The 12,646-nt window shown below is 40.6% G+C and overlaps 1 protein-coding gene across 1 annotated transcript in view; it reads right to left on the bottom strand.

Moving 5' to 3' along the window:
* ZNF366 (zinc finger protein 366) overlaps positions 1 to 12,057 on the bottom strand; it is a gene marked incomplete at its 3' end in the record, with an annotated part of 62,567 nt that extends 50,510 nt beyond the window's left edge. Inside the window, exon 1 of the mRNA XM_082837500.1 lies at positions 12,023 to 12,057. The remainder of the gene's footprint in view (positions 1 to 12,022) is intronic.
* Positions 12,058 to 12,646: the final 589 nt, after the last annotated feature.

Raw genomic sequence — 12,646 nt, 5'->3', positions numbered from 1 at the left:
GAAACAATTATGTCAGGCAGTAGTGACACTCAGGGCAGCCCATTTTTAAAAGTCTAGCAACAGGTTCTTTTTTTCTACCTTAAACAACTCACTTTGCAAACACTGAAAAAAAAAAAGTTTCTGTCGGGCTCAAAGGTTGTTCATGGCATAAAGCTAAATAACTATCATGGGATGATCTGGAAGTGAAATTTTAAGCTACATAAACATTGAGCCTGCTGTGAAAGGTCATTCTGACTTCCTTTGACCCTCTCATAACTGTGATCCTCAGCATTTTGGTTTGTGGCAAGAAAGCATTGCTTCTCTCCTCCTATCTAGATGGTTTACTGGTCTTGTTTCCTCTCATGGTTTCTAAGGAGGAATAAACCCTTGACATCTGCTCCAAGCCCAAACTCTTCCTGCCTGATCTACTAAATGCATATTTTGATGACATAAAGTTGATAGATTTGTAACAGCTACTGGACCAGAATATATAGAAACATCATCGTCTCTCTAGCTCGAGCTCATTGAAGCAAATACTCCCAAACACAGTATCTGCATAAAAGCCGCTGTCTTAACTGCCTGCCTGTGACTAAGGAAACGTAGATGAGGAATTACATATCTAGAATTGCCCTTTCTTCCTATTCCACATTTTCACTTATTCATAAATGTATCCCCCAAATGTCTATCAAGTTCCAACTATGTGACAAAAAGTGGTGCAGCAAGTGGTGCCTAACACAACAAGAGCACATTTGCTCTTTCCTATGTGACAAGAATGTGTTAAGGCATCACGTGCATTCACTCACGTGACCGTCACAGCACCCTATGAGGTAGGCTCTACCCTTTTCCCCATTTTGCCAATAAGGAAACTAGTACGCAAATAGGTGAAGCAGATTGCCCAATGTCACACAGGTCAGAAGGGAATCTTTAGGGAGACAGCTGTTAGACGAAGGAAGAAATTAAACAATAATGATGACTACTTCCAGACACTTTCTATCAAATATAGGTATAGGTAGCAGTTTAAGAGTAGAAAATCTCACTGCCACCAGAAGACCTAGATTATTCAAAATACCGCCCTGTAATTTATTAGTGAACACCAGCTTTGCTCTACAGACAGTGGTTCCCAGCTTTTTCAGCATGATGCCCTTTGTAAATTTCATAAATAAATAAACACATTTTGCAAATCCCCAGAAAGTTTGAAAAAATACAAAATAACTAAAAGCTATTTTTAATTCAGCAACATTTGAAATTAATTTATATTTTATTAATTACCACTATATAACAAGATTTGAAAGCAGAGGTACGTGTACTTTCAAAATATTATTTAGTCAGTGTGCAAACAGTAGGTACTTGACATCCAAATACAGACCCCTTGACTCCTTGCAATAACTCCACAGGCCCTGGAGATTCACAGAACTTACGACTTCTGCCGAATCGCCTATCTTCTCTGAGTCTTGGTTTACTCATCTCTAAAGTGGGGATAATAAGAGCTTTAATGTGAGACCAACAAGAATTTGGAGGGCTCTTGTCTGAGAGAGTATAAAAATAGTTAAAAACAGCCTCTGACAAATACAGTGCCAATGTAGTTAGGGAGAACAGACACACGTGAAAGAATTAGTAGGCAGGGCAACCCACTAAGCTAAACTATGCCTTCTGGAATCTAGTTCTAGAATGTGATCTGATAATATGTAAGGCAGTGAGTGTACGCAAAGAGGGTTCACTATCACCTTACACACAGAAGGAAAATTCAATTCACTTAAAAGCTGTCAAATATTTTTTATTGTTTTTGCTGGAGGGCTGCTATGCATGGCTGAGACACTTGAAGTTACAGGGGTGCACAGATACATCCCTTGCTGGGCTGCACTGAGACTGAAGCTGGGAAACACGGACATATGCACGTCATGGTGATGGAAGGCTTTTGGTCTGGTTTGGTTTGGTTTGAAGCTGCAACTCATATTTATTAAATGACTAAGGAGGAAGTTATACAATGGCCCTAATATTAATATTTAATGATATTTTGATCCAAATGTGATTTAAGGAACATTTTTCATGCAAATGGAAACTTGCTGCTTAACTTAACTGGCACAACCCCCCGCATAATGTCACAATCTTGCAATTTTCCAGCCTGCATTTATCACGTTTTCAGGATATAATTGACTCCAGGGGATAGAATTGTGGAAGTAGTTTCCCTGAATGATACTAGCTTGGGGGCAGCAGAAATTACTCCAGTCTCTCCCTTTGTGTTGTTGGATTGGGGAAAAAAAAAAGCCTTTGAATCACCCCAGGACTCTCAGTTCATGGTGCTAATGAGTACACAGCTTGATGACTTAGATGCCTCTCTTCCCCACTTCCCCAGGAAAGCTCCAGATCCCATGAGCAGGGAGAGTTCAGATAAATAACTAAAAGGGCTAATATTTATTGACTATTACTATAAGGCAGGCACGGTGCTAAGCAGTTGCATGCATTATCACTCTTAATCCTCACAACAAACCCTAAGAGGATGGTGCTCTTTTATACCTGTCATGCAGATGAAGAAATTAAACTACTCATGAGCACACCGCTGGCAAGCAGGTGGGCGGGGACTTGATCTCAAGCAGCTGCCCCCAGAACATGGGTTGTAACCACTCCTCTATACTGCCTTGCCACTCCCCTCTCAAACTCGGCTTTCTGGGCTGCTTTCTCACCCTGGTTGACACCCATATTTTACACGTTGCCAAGGGAATGGGGACCCTACGATTTGAGAGTCAACTGAAGGAGGAGGAACAGAGCTTTTGGTTGTGACTTTGTATGTGGCATTTAGTGACATGCGGGCAGGGAAAGGACAAGAGGAATGTAGATGGATGTGAAATGATCATCCTTAAAGAAATTATCAGAGCATGGAACATAAAATCAGAAGCATTTTCATTATATGTATGTACTGTACTTAATTGAGCCAATCCCTTATTGGACAATTATGCTATACCTAATCTGTTTTTTCTTTTTTCTTGTCTTGCATTGTAGGTATGTCTTTTTACATCTTACAGGTATATTTGTAATATAATTTCCAAGAGGAGTCACTTTTACATTTTGATAGACACTCACAAATTGCTCTCTATAGTAAAGTTTTACTAATTCACTATTCTACCATCGATATATGACAGTACTCTCCAGATCCCCAGAAACAAATATGTTAATAAATGTTTTATCTTTTGTTTCATCAAGTAGGTAAAAAATGTTATCTCATAGTTTTAATTTGCATCCATTTTTATGAAGTAGGTTGAGTATTTTTTACATGTTTAAGAACCAAATATATTTCATTTTATGTGAAATGTGTTTCATGTCATTTGTCCATTTTCTGGTCATATTAAGTTCTTTGTGATACATGTTTAAAATGTTTCCCCCAGCTTTTTGTTTGCCTTTTTCACCTTGCTTATTGAGTTTGGGCCCTACAGAAGCTTTTTAATTTTAATGCATAATAAATGTTAAGGCTTCTAGATAAAACTAGAAAGACTTTTCCTACCCTGAGATTCAAAAAAACTAAATCTGCCATTTTCCTATTATTTTTATGCTTTTATTTTTAACATTTTAAATCTTTGATCTATCTGAAATTTTAACTTAAGAAATAAGGAAGAGATATGTTTATTTTTCCCAAATAGCTACCTAGGTATGCCAACACCATTAACTACATAATCCAACTTTCCTCTCTGATATGCAATGCTATTTTTGTCATATACTAAATTTCCATATGCTTTTGGGTTCACTGACTTGCCTTCTATTCATGTGTCAGCGAGCACACTCAAGCCTCTATCTCTGACTCCAAGTTTAGCCTTCTCTTCTGCATTACTTATATTTTCAAAACAACACACAATAAGTGAATGGAACCCTTTATGAATTTTTTGCAGTAACACTTAAGTCCTCTCTCACCTTCTCCCCTACTGCCACTAGCTAACAAAATTCAAGCTTTTTTATTATATCTAAGAAAAATATAATTACGATAGTAAATCTGTTTGGAAGTATAGGGGACTAAGAATCAGGTACTACATTCTTGAGTCAAATAAACAGTTTGGGGCTAATCCACAGTTTCCTTCCATAAGAGCCAATGATTTTGGATAGTCTGTGTGGGTGTGTGCTTATACACACGTGTGTAAGGCACATGTGCCATGTACAGGAGAGATAGCACTTTATTAAGTAAACCAACTCCCCCTCCCCCAAAATCCATATTGGTTGAAAAGCAAAGAAATTTAGCACTTTATGTCCTAATCCTTCTGGGATAGGATCTGCTCACAGCAGATTGTCCTTCCTAACTGCAGGTACCGAATATGTGATGCCGAAATCCCTCTCCTAGAAGGCTCAGAAAGAGCCCAAGGAGCCAGTGTAAAGTGTGGAATGTCTGAGCACTTAAAGGTTGTAAAGACAAACCAAAATGATGTAATATTGAGCTGCACCTTCTTTTCCAAACACTAGGCTCTCCACTCCTTCTCCAACATCCTCTTTAAGACTCACGACTCAGGCTACAGCTAGGAGATAAGAACTCTCCATCCCTGGGGATCCAGAGACAGGGGATGGTGCTGATGTGACTGGGATGCAGGAGAGCTCTGGATGATGTTGGAGGAGACGCAGACTTGCTTGTTGCATTGCATACTGAATATCTCCTGAGTGTTAAGAAAGATGGTGCTTGCCCAACTCTCTCTTTCTCTCTCTATTTTTTTTTTTTCTGGCTGCGCTGCATGAGAGTGCAGAGTCCTAACCACTGGACCGCCAGGGAATTCCCCCCAACTCTTAAAAAATCCAGTGGGAGGCAGGATTCTGGATATACCTAGGAGTAACCTTGTAGAAATTTTTGCATATCCTTCACCCTAAGATTTCAAGTTCTAGTAGTTCAGGAACCCCACCTTGGTGGATTAGGTATGGTGCTCCTTCGCACCTTAAAAGTCTTCAATGTATACATTTTTCAGGATAATGCTGAAAGATCCCCTTTCGTACATTATTTTAACTGAAAAAGCTATCTGGGGTGGAGGGGAGGGGAGGGAGCTCCACTATGCTGTGGGGAAGAAAACTGCCTGAATTAGAAAAACAGTAAGAGACAAGCAGTGGCTTTTGTGGTGGGTGTTCCATAAAACAACGTTGAAAACACAGAGTTCTTTCTCTCCCTGCACTTCCCGTGAGGAAGGCCAGAGGGCCTCCATTAAGGGGGAGAAGCCACCGTCTCCATCCAGGCAAAGGCCTTGTGTCCAGGCTGAAGCAAACCAGAGGTTATTCCGGTCCTCTCCCTCACTCTCTTCCGGCCCTGCTTCCTTTCCCCCACCCCTCCAACAATAGCCCCTCTTGATTTCTGTTCTAAGTGAGAACGGTGAGTCCCCAGTGCAAAGGAAGCTCTAAGGATTCTTTCGAACTGGGAAGAGTGAGGGGTGTGTACTGGCATCTGCTCCTTGGCGGTGATGCTGGGGACCCGCCCCCCAACCTTCTCCCAGAGGCAGGTAGCAGGGTTTCTTGTCCCCATTCTCCAGCATTCAAAGGGAGAAGCTGGCAGCGTACCTCTTCTTCCCAGAAGGGCTCTGAGATACTCTCTCATACTGTTGCTTTTAAATATTTTTTCAAACCGCTGAAAAAGCTGGACACCTTTTTGGAATGATGTTCCCAAAACTTGTCACTGCCCCTGCTGGGTCTTCCTTACCTTGAGCCAGTAGCCTGTGGGACAGTCAGAGCCTTAGGTCCCTCCCCAGATACATTAGAGCTGGGAAAGGCCTAGTAATCGGCCCCAGGTGATTCTGATGTTTGGTTCTCAAAAGACACTTGAAAAACAATACCCCAGACCTTTACTCTCTGAGATTATTAGGGTACCTTGGTACCGCGGTAACTTGCTAGGTGAGACCACAAAAATCATGCCTAATGCTGCTCAGAGGCTTGTCCAGTAACACCATTATCCAAGAGGGAGTTATGTTGTCCTGGACAAGTTCAAAGTTTACAAAAGGGCTCTGTAGAACAGGGACCTACATTCTGAAATCAATCTGTGTATACAACAGATCCAAACCCTAAGGCAGTGTTGCTCAAACTTGAATGTGCTCCTGAATCATACGGAGATTATGTTAAAATGCTGATTCTGATTCAGGGGGTCTGGGGTGCAGCCTGAGATTCCGCTTTTCTAACAGACTCCCAGGTGATGCCATGCTGTTGGTTCTTGGACTACACTTGAGGAACACTGCCTTAAGGGATACTTAATTAAAAAATAATAATTATTAGCTGCTTCCTCCTTAATGAGAAACCTGAAAACAAGGAACATCAATTCAGTGACCTTGAGTAAATCACTTAACTTTTTCTAGCCTATCTGTTAAACAAGGTGGTTGCCTTTCCTCATCTCTGAAATGGGGAGAATAAAGCACCTATTTCTTAGAATGGGAGGGTTAAGTGAAATAATGTATGTAAAGTTCTTGGCGGTCCCCAAACTTCGTCATGACTCCTCCATAAATGTTGCGAGTGGTGGTGATCCTGTGGTTATCTCATTCTCCCATTAATACCAGTGGCCGTCACAGAATGAGGTCAAAGCGGGGCCGTAGCAGATCATAGGAAAATTGGAGAAGGGGTCAGAATTCCTTTGTGTGGCCCTGGTATTTGGCACTAAAGAGACAGGCTTTATCAATGTGAACAAAGAGAGGTTTCTCCGTTCCTACTATGGATAATGGAAACCTAAGACCCCAATGCTGTTATATTCATACTTATATTTACCACTTTAAATTTGCCAAATAAGTGCGAAACTGCCTCAATCCAGGATTTGTTCATTTTGGCTGTCTCCAGTGCCTAATTATATAAAGGAAAAGGTATTGTGTGCCACAAGGATATCACATTTCCCTCCCTGAATTCACTCGTTCGTGTTTGTGTAAACTCAGTGGCATCCCTTTAACTTGGATTTACAGCCCTGCCTATAAAAAAACCTGAGAGCACTGAGCATTTCCTACAAGGCTAAATCCTGGCTCACAACTCTTTTAGTCAAGGAGAAACAAATGACCACTCTCTCTCTGTCTCTCTCTCTCGCCAAAAACAATGTGCTAACCCATCATCTGCCCAGAAAACGAATGGAAAATGAAATGCAACCAAAGTCTTTTCTGTGTATCTGATATATGTTTATCTCCCAGAAGCAAGTGGGTGGGTTCCTTGCCAAGATGACACATTAATATACATGTAACAGCCCCATGCATGTAATGGTGGAACAAGCCATAACTCCAGTCAATTCAGGTGGGAATAAACATGTCAAGCTGGCAGTTTGGCACTGTCCAGAACCCCAGAAACTTTGACTAATTTTCAACTTACTAACTGCTGTATTTAGCATTATATTAAGATAGCATATTTCACTCTACAGCCCACTTATTTATTGTCATCTAGTCCACAAATATTTATTGTGCATCTATCTTATGCCATGCACTATTCTAGGCCCTAGGCGTATAGCAGTGAACGAACAAAGGCCCTGTCCTCGTGGTGCTTACTGTCTAGTGAATTTATGTATTATACATAACTTCTGATGAAGACATGTTCTTATTCTTTTATCTGTATGTCATTGTTTTATCTAAATGTATTTGATATTTGAATGGTTAAAAGAACAGCCATCATTAGGCTAGCTGTTTCTGAGAGTGCACATCAAAATATTTGCTGCCTCTCTGCTTCTTTCAGGTGGAGACCTGTGTCCACTGCTGCTCTACTTATTAGCCATATAAACATGTGAGAAAAATATTCAAGAGATTTGGGTAGAAATGAAATTAGGGAAATCAGAAATTTTTCTCTAAGCTACAGATTTTTCTTATGATTAAAGCAGATTTAACAGGACTTGTGGGTGCCAGTTTTTCAAACACCATTATCAATCTTTTGCCTTTCCATGTCAGTATTAACTTAGGGACAAGGATCTAACTTCTAAAATAGGCTCAGCACAACACACACTGTAAAAAGGTAAAAACAAAGCCAAAAAACTTATGAGATTGAATCTACAAATATTTTTTTAAAGTGAACAGAAAAAAATAGTATCTGTGTTTTCCTTGATTAAAGAAAGAATGCATTTGTATCTTAATGTAAGATGCAAATAATATATAAATGCATAAATCGAAGAGTGCTATTCATACAGAATTACAGTATTTATAATTCTAAGTAACTGCTCTTTTATGATACATATGTTGTTATAGAACATTCATCAATCTCATCCGATTGGTTGCATATTCCTTACTCCATAATGCTAACAGCTTCTAGAATAACAATGGATACGTCCAAACTAATTTCTGGAGAGAACATCAAATGCCAAATAGGAATTATGCTTAAAAGTATGGCTCTTAAAACATACGTTTTAGTTTCATGTCAATGCAATCCTGAAGAAGACAGAGCAAGACAGTGACCATCTGTTTTAGAGAATCACAGGATGTCAGCATAAGAATCTCATAGATCATCTAGTGCAGTGGGCAGGGGAGAAGAGTGCAAACAAGGCCCAGGTGAATTCTGATACGCACTCACACAGGCCACTTTGAGAGTCACTGATTTGGTCCAACCTCATCATTTTACAGAGAAAACTGAGGTCCAAGCAAGTGAAGAAACCTATCAGGTCACACGTATAGGGGGCAGCAGAGGTTGGACAAAACAGAGCAGAAGTGTTCTCACTCCCAAACTGGTCTTTGTTCCCCTGCTCTAAGCCACCTTAGAAGACACATTTTTTTGCACACTAGGGTAGAAAACCCCAGCTTCAATTTGCTCTCTGAGGGTTAAGTTGTCCAAACAAGTCTCTATTGTATCAGAGGCTCTTATTCTAACAAAAGAACCTCAAGGTTTTGGGTTATTGGTGGTAGATTTTGGTTGTTGCTCTGGTTGTGTGTTTTGCTTTTGGAAGATGGAGAGGGAAGTTTAACTAAGACCTAAGTTAAAGTATCATTATTACTTAACAGACTAAGCAGGATGTAGGTTTTAAAGGTTAGAGTGAGAGAAAAATAGCAGTTGGATCTCACACACACACACACACACACACAAGTGGTGATACTGGTATTCTATTCATCAGTGATAAAGTAAGTGGCTTGCTGCTAAAATATTTGAGGAGAGGGATCTGTTAGCCTTCACTGTGGGGAGAACATGTCACTTCAAGTCCTTTTCTCTTTGGCTGAGTCACTGCCACCATGGTCTCCAAAAAGAAAGCCTCCAGCCCTCCACTGCTAGGGAAAAGGTCACCAAGAGCACAGAGCTCGAGAGCTTGGGGAAGTGGGTGAAAGGGAGAATGAAACATCTACAATATCATGTAGTCTCTTCAAACATTCATCTAAGTTCAAGACTTTTATCCCAAGACAAACTCTTCCCTACTCGCCCCTCTACTGAACACAGCTGGCATTTTACTGAGGCTAAATCTGGCGTTTCTGCCATTAGTGAAGATGAACATCAAAATATTAAGCTCTGCTTTCCTTTGTTTTAAAAGAATTGAGCTTCACTCAATGTGTGCCCAACTCCAAAGCTATGAGGCATGATTTTTGTTCTGACAGACCCTTGGTATAGTATTGATCAAGGATAATGTCACAGATTATGGCGATATAGTCTACTCTCTACATTCCAAAGAGACAGTACCCCTAAGTATTAACATAAAAAAATTACAACTGACATTGGTTGACTCCTATTACTTGCCATGCTTTGTGTTAATCGTGTTACATAAATAATCTTATTTAATCCTCACAACAACTCTATTATAACGTAGATGCAATTTTACATTAGGGGAAACTGAGGCTTAGAGAGGTTAATTACCTGGCCGAAGTAAGTGTCACACAGTAAGCAACAAAGCTGGAATTCAAACCCAGATTTGTATAACAACAAGGCCTGTGCTTTTGATGTTCTGCTTGCTCTCATTTGATTCACGTCCCAGCACACAGACCTATAGGACACATCCTAACATAATTTAACATTTATATGACAAATTTATAATTTAGTTATATGTACAGTTTGGGCACAAATTAATTAACACAACCTCTGTGTGTCAAATTATGGCTCATTCCAAGCTGGAGTTCCCCTAATGTTATCACAGAAGAGCCTCTGATGACCCCAAAGAAGAATCACACACTGGAAGTTTCCACAAATGCCAACTCACTCCTTGGAGTTGAGTGAAGACAGATTGGTAGCAAGTAGCCTAAACGAGTCAATGGCTTTCTTCTTTAGGGAGCTGATTTTTTCCCCCCAGTATCCAACAAATATTCTCATGGCAATGACTTAACGACTCAAACGGAAATACTGAATACATATTTTTTTCTTTTAAAGAAAAGAATCTATCCTGAGCTCCTTAATCTTGGGCCATAGTGGAGACACACGCTCGAGGCTGTTTTCTGCGCCATTGGCATACCCACCTTTTGCCTTACTTGTCTTTGGTCAGTGTGACTCTGCTGTCCTTTTTCTCATACTGTGTTGCATCTGATGCTTTTATTCAATAACCCGAATGAGAGAGTGTTCTCTGATGTTGTTCTAATTGGACGTAAAATCAAATACATTATCAAGGAAAAATGAAACTGAAAGAAGCAAGAAAACTCGCAGCCCTAAGTTTTCTACTGGGGTCACATTTGCTGATAAAAGATGCAAAATAAAAGAAGTGCCCAAGCTGATCAGTCCCGGCTCCCTTTTGCCCTGAAGATCTATGCAATGGGGTGGCTGGGTAAGGGGTAGGGGAGCTGGAGAACACTTTCAACTGTTATTAGCATGATTTTGGCTCCTCAGCAGGCAAACGCTAATCACATCTCTTTTCCATTGCTCGTTTTATAGTGCTCCTAAGGAAAGCCTCATGAAAAAAAGGAGAAGAAAAAAGAAGTCTGACTAATGGAACAAAACCCACATAACCGTCCAGTTCTATCATATTTTCTTATTCTTATTAAGATGATGGCTCGGTTTCGAATAAAGATTAATTACTTGATTGTGGTTAATGCATAGTCTGGCCAAGTTAATTTATAAATGAGAGAACAGCTATTTTTATCACACCCTTCACATCCCAGATGACTTCAATCAGTAAATTTCATAGAAATGAATATATGAAAAAACCTCTGCCTGTCCTTTGTCTTTCACCCATTCAACACCTCTCTGAGTTGAATGATTAATATTAGTAAATATACACGGTCTTTCAGAGTGACCTTGCTGGCCTGTTTCTGACAATGTGATCTTGGCTTCCTTGTGGCTTGCCATGATGAGTTCTTCAAAACATTATACTTTCCGCCGAATTTAATTGAAGTAAGTTAGACTTTTAAAAACCAGCTGTGCGTGTAATCTTGACTAGTTTGCTGTATTCTATTTGGTGCTTGGAAAGCCAGGCGCAGGGTAAGTGTTTTTCAACATTTAGCTTGGTTTTTCACTCCTGATCACAAGAGATCAATCTCAATCTTCCTCTTAGTGGCATGTTGTTTTCCAAAACTAAAGCTACATGCCCCAAAATCTTTGACTTCTTTTGTGTGGCAGATGACATCTTCCACTGACAGTGGATAATAAATTTACATTCAACCCACATGTGGAACCTGAACACATAAGCCCCCCCCCCCCGCCATGAAGTACAATTCGAAGTGACATTCCCTTCTTTTTTTCCTCCTACCTCAGTGATGCAGAATAACAATCATAAATTAACAGTTCTCTTTGCGGGGGATGCTGAATGAAAAGAAAGGAACAAGAGAAGGCACCTCAATCTAGACAATGGGTAACAAAATCCCCACAGCAAACCTCAGTTCTTAGCAGACACCCTGATAAGGTTCTCAGGACACAGCGCTGAGGAAGAGTGAATTCCCCAGTGAGACACATCACATACTCCAGTGGCTCCTGGTTAGCCCGGCCATCTTATCTGTGCCAAAATTCAGATTTAACACAATGTCCTCCTTAGCCCAATGCAATTCTATGCCCAGTTCTGCCAGCCTCAGCTCTGCAAAACATCAGTATTCTCTTAAAAAAATATAGAAGCTTAAATGCTGGGCCATCCTTCAGTTGTACACTTTGATTAAGGATTACACCCAGTAAAGCATTTTCTGTTGAAGATGCCCACAGCAATATTCATCCCAGGGACAGTGAAATGGAGGTAGAAAGGATTGCATGGGTAACTTACCAGCTCCTGAGTCTCAATGGCTGCAGCAGCCCCCGTGCTTTACCTGATCCCTTGCCTCTCTGTCTCTCTCCCTCTCTCTCTCCCTCCTTGTCTTGTGTACAGATTGCAGGGAACTTAAAGAACTCGCAGGGACAGTGTTCAAATGACTTAAGAAAGAGAACAGGAACAATACTTCGTTCTCTTTTTCTCAGATGAGTACCTTCGGGAAGAAGGAAGGAAGGGAGGGGAGAGGGAGGAAGTCAACAACCCTTTGCTTTCCTGAAAAAAAATAAGGAAACAGAAGATAGACATCTCATTTTCTCTTAAACAAAATGTTGGAAGGGGCAAAAAAAAAAAAAAAAACTTTGAAAAAAGGAATTCCTCAAATATGCTCTCTGCCCTGGGAGCTTTAAAGAGATGAAAAGCCTTACTGGCTTGGCCTGTCCAAACAAATGGTGTTCCAGAAAGTCAGGCTCTCCTGAGCTTGCAGCCTCTGGTATCTAGTTTGCAGAACTGACACAGCCAAAGGGGAACAAATCATGTCTTGTCCACTCTGAGCAAGGGAAAGTTTGGTCTGTCATGCTAACTGAGGCAAAGCGGCAGCCTGTGAGGCCAGGCAGCGTGCAGGTCAGCCAGAATGCATGG

The sequence above is a fragment of the Leucopleurus acutus genome, assembly GCF_964270905.1.
Source record: "Leucopleurus acutus genome assembly, chromosome: 3".
NCBI classification, from domain to species: domain Eukaryota; kingdom Metazoa; phylum Chordata; class Mammalia; order Artiodactyla; family Delphinidae; genus Leucopleurus; species Leucopleurus acutus.
Note: the sequence above shows the minus strand (reverse complement) of the source record. Positions and strands in the feature narration are given on the sequence as shown.